The following is a 4,689-nucleotide window of genomic DNA, read 5'->3' on the forward strand; positions in this document are numbered from 1 at the left end:
GTTATACTCATGCGCTCTTAGAGATTCCTCTATGCGCAAGTGACTTCCAAGTTGTATCAAAGACAGTTCGTCTTTTCCATGTTTCAGATTGTGTTTGAAATCCTTCCATGAAGGAGGAAACTTGTCTATGATGCTTGAGACAAATATTGTTTCATCCATCTTCAATCCGTGTTGTGTGAACTGTCTAAGGATTTAGAGGAGTTCATTGAATTTTTCCATGACAGACCTCGATTCAACCATTTTGTAATTGTTGAAATCGGTCACCAGGAACTTTTTACTGGATGGGTCCTCTGCCATGTACTTGGCTTCGAGACAATCTCACAATTCCTTTGCAGATTCCACGTTTTGGTAAATATCAAATAAGGGATCAGACATACTATTAAGAATGTGCCCTCTGCATATGTAGTCGTCGTTCTCCCACTTTGATTGGCGTCTCAGATTTTCAACCGTGTCATACTCCACGAGTTCTGGAATTGGTGTGGACAGGACGTGCACCACCTTCAACATTTTCAACATGAAATGCATCTTTTTCTGCCAACGCCTGAAGTCTTGTCCTTGAAACTTGTCCAATTTTCCGAAACTTTTAGTCATCTCCTTGACGGTGCTTCCTCCAGCCATGATTATCAGATAAAATACTTTGTTCGTTTGTTAGAAATTCGGTATGATAATCCTGGACAACTTCGAATAGTCGTGTTCATACACTTTTCGAACAAAGTATTTCGACCCTATTCTTGCCCGGGTTCACGAAATCTTTGTGGGGATAATTCTTGAAGAGTAATCTGTTTCTGACAATAGAGAACAGATCAGAAATGTAGAGAGGAAGAATTATTTTCGTGTACCAAAATCGAGGCCTAATAACTCCTTATATAGGAGATCAATAACAGAAACCGAAAAGACACACCTGTTCAGAAAAAACAGTCATGTCTGTTGGTAAAGGGTACAACTGTTCAGAAAAATTAGCCAGGGGCTCTGCCCCTTGGACCCCGACGGGGCGCTGCCCCGCACCCCGCCAGGGGCTACGCCCCTTGGAACCCCGTTTCAATTATTCGTATTTAATTACACATTTGGCTCGACGAGCGTGCACTCCGCACTACCCTAACTCGTTTCAAACTTAACGCATAATTGTATCAGCCTATAGTAAATCACATTACTACCAAAATACATTGATGATACTAAAATCACCAACAAACTCCCCTCAATTTAGTATAATCCTTGATTTACTTACAGGTATAACGATCAAATAAATGCATAGACGAAAATGTCTTGTGATTGAATTTTCATCTTAGTACAAATACACAATCCAAATACTCGAAAATCGGGGTGTCACAATGATTGAACCCGTCAATCCATTTGAATATGTGAAGATATAGTACACATATGTTTCTTACAATACTCTACTATTCATACTTGACACTTTACAAGTCATGTGTCCTTATCCATTAATAAGCATATAGGAAGCCAAGTCCAAGCTTCCTGAAGCGGCAAAACTTCATGCTCAGGGGCTCTGCCCCTTGGACCCCAGCCATGGACTCTGTCCCTTGGATCCTGAGAATTTTCGATACCATGAGAATACAAGAGTTTTTTAGGTACCATGAGAATACAAGAGTATAATCAAATAAGTAAAATGAAATAGATATAAAATAAGTTATAAAATAAATAGCTTGCAACAAACAACTATCTCTTTCAGATAATATTCATGTAATTTGTTATTTTTATATATTTATGAATAAAGTTATATAATTACTTAGGGAAATGATATATTAACACCAAAACTTACAACAACATTGATACGGTTAGCTATACATTTATTTCTTTTAACTAGTAATAAACCCGTGCATACGCACGGGTTCTGGTTTGGTACGCGCATTTGCTTACATAATATATTTATTTTAAATCAAAAACAAAATTTGAATGAAAATTTTTGGATCATAAATATCATTTTTTGGAGATAAAAATATTTAGATCAATAATAAATTTTTTCCCGTATATAAATATTACTTATATTTAGGTATCATTTAAAAAAATATTTGGATCAATAATAAATTTTCGTATATAAAAATATTTAAATTAATAATAGGTTTTTTTTTCCCGTATACCATTTCTGAATCAAAATTTTTTGGATCACAAATACCATTGTTCATATATAAAAATATTTAGATTATTAATAGATTTTTCCCATATACAAATATTATTTATGTTTATGTATCGTTTACAAAAATATCTGAATCAATTGTAAATTTTTGTATATAAAAATATTTAGATTAATAATAGTTTTTTCCCGTATACCTTTTTTGAATAAAAAATTTTGGATCCTAAATATCATTTTTTATATACAAAAATATTTAGATCATTAATAGATTTTCCCATATACAAATATTATTTATGTTTATGTATCATTTACATAAAAATATTTAGATCAATAATAGTTTTTTTCCTGTATACCTTGTTTTCGGAAATGCATCCCCCATTTGATGTTTTCGAAAGTGCATTCCGAATTTTGAGAAAATTTTGAAAAAAAAAATTATTTCGAAAATGTATTTTCGAAGTAGGGGTATTTTTGAGTTTTCGCCGCGGATGACCAAGAATGTAGGGGTTCTATAAAGAAAATCTCTAAATTATGGTGTTTATGATTTTGCGTGAGTTATAAACAAATCAAGATCTTTGTTTTTTTAGAGGTTTCTAGTGTTATTTTTTACCTTAGATTTCATCTCTATATAATAGTAACATGGTTACCGAATTTTCTTTAATATTAGTAATAAACCCGTGCATACACACGGGTTCGGTTCGGTTATGCGAATTAGAATACATCATTTATTTTAAAGAAAAATGTTAAAAAATTTAGATAAATAATTGATTATTTCGTATATAAAAATATTTAGATTAATAATAGATTATTTCCCGTATACCATTTTTGAATTAAAAATATTTAATCATAAATACCATTTCTCGTAAATAAAAATATTTAGATCAATAATAGATTTTTTTTTCGTATACAGAATGAATTCATTTTTGTTTAGGTATCATTTACAAAAATATTTGGATCAATAGTAAATTTCGTATATAAAAATATTTAGATCAATAATAAATTTTTTACCGTATACCATTTCTGAATAAAAGATATTTGGGTCATAAATACCATTTTTCGTAAATAATAGATTTTTTTTCTGTATTCAAATATTATTTTTGTTTAAGTATCATTTACAAAAATATTTGGATCAATATTAAATTTTCGTATATTAAAATATTTAGATCAACAATATATTTTTTCCCGTATACCATTTTTTGATAAAAAATATTTGATCATAAATAACATTTCTCGTATATAAAAATATTTAGGTCCATAATAGATTTTTTTTCCGTATACAAACTACATTTTTGTTTAGGTATCATTTACAAAAATATTTGGATCAATAGTAAATTTCGTATATAAAAATATTTACATCAATAGTAGATATTTTTCCGTATACCATTTTTTAATAAAAAATATTTGGATCATAAATAACATTTTTTGTAAATAATAATACAAATATTATTTTTATTTAGGTATCATTTACAAAAATATATGAATTAATATAAAATTTTCGTATAAAAAAATATTTAGATCAACAATAGATTTTTCCCCGTATACCATTTTTGGATCAAAAATATTTCATCATAACTACCATTTTTCGTATATAAAAATATTTATATCAATAATAGATTTTTTTCCCGTATACAGACCTCATTTTTGTTTAGGTATCATTTACAAAAATATTTGGATTAATAGTAAATTTCGTATATAAATATATTTAGATCAATAGTATATTATTTTCCCGTATACCGTTTTGGAATAAAGATATTTGGATCATAAATACCAATTTCCGTAAATAATAGATTTTTTTCCATATACAAATATTAATTTTGTTTAGGTATCATTTACAAAAATATTTGGATCAATATCAAGTTTTCGTATATAAAAATATTTAGATTAATAATAGATTTTTTTGGCCTATTTCATTTTTGAATAAAAAATATTTGGATCATAAATAACATCCTTCGTAAATAAAAATATTTAGATCAATAATAGATTTTTTCTCGTATACAAACTTCATTTTTGTTAGGTACCATTTACAAAAATATTTTGATCAATAGTAAATTTCGTATATAAAAATATTTAGATCAATAGTAAATTTTTTTCCCATATATCATTTTTGAATAAAAAATATTTAGATCATAAATACTATTTTTCTTAAATAATAGATTTTTTTCCGTATACAAATATTATTTTTACTTAGGTATCATTTACAAAAATATTTGGATCAATATTAAATTTTTGCATATAAAAATATTTAGATTAATAATAGATTTTTTGAATAAATTTTTTCCGTATATCATTTGACTATAAAATATTTCGATCTTAAATACCATTTTTCGTATATAAAAAATATATATCAATAATAGATATTTTGTTGTGGAAGAAAGAAGTGAGAAAGTGATGAAAGAGAAAAAAATAGAGAATGGAAAGAAATTTGATAAGTTTGATAAAATATAAGAGTTATATTATTTTAATAATAAAATTAAGAACTTATTGGTACAAAGACCAAAAAACCTCAATTTTAATGTGGTGGCAAAATATCAAATAAGGATATTTTTGACTTTTCCACAACCATTAATTTTCTTATATTATAGATATTTTTTACTTTTCCACAA

The sequence above is a fragment of the Vicia villosa genome, linkage group LG2, assembly GCF_029867415.1.
Source record: "Vicia villosa cultivar HV-30 ecotype Madison, WI linkage group LG2, Vvil1.0, whole genome shotgun sequence".
Lineage (NCBI taxonomy): Eukaryota > Viridiplantae > Streptophyta > Magnoliopsida > Fabales > Fabaceae > Vicia > Vicia villosa.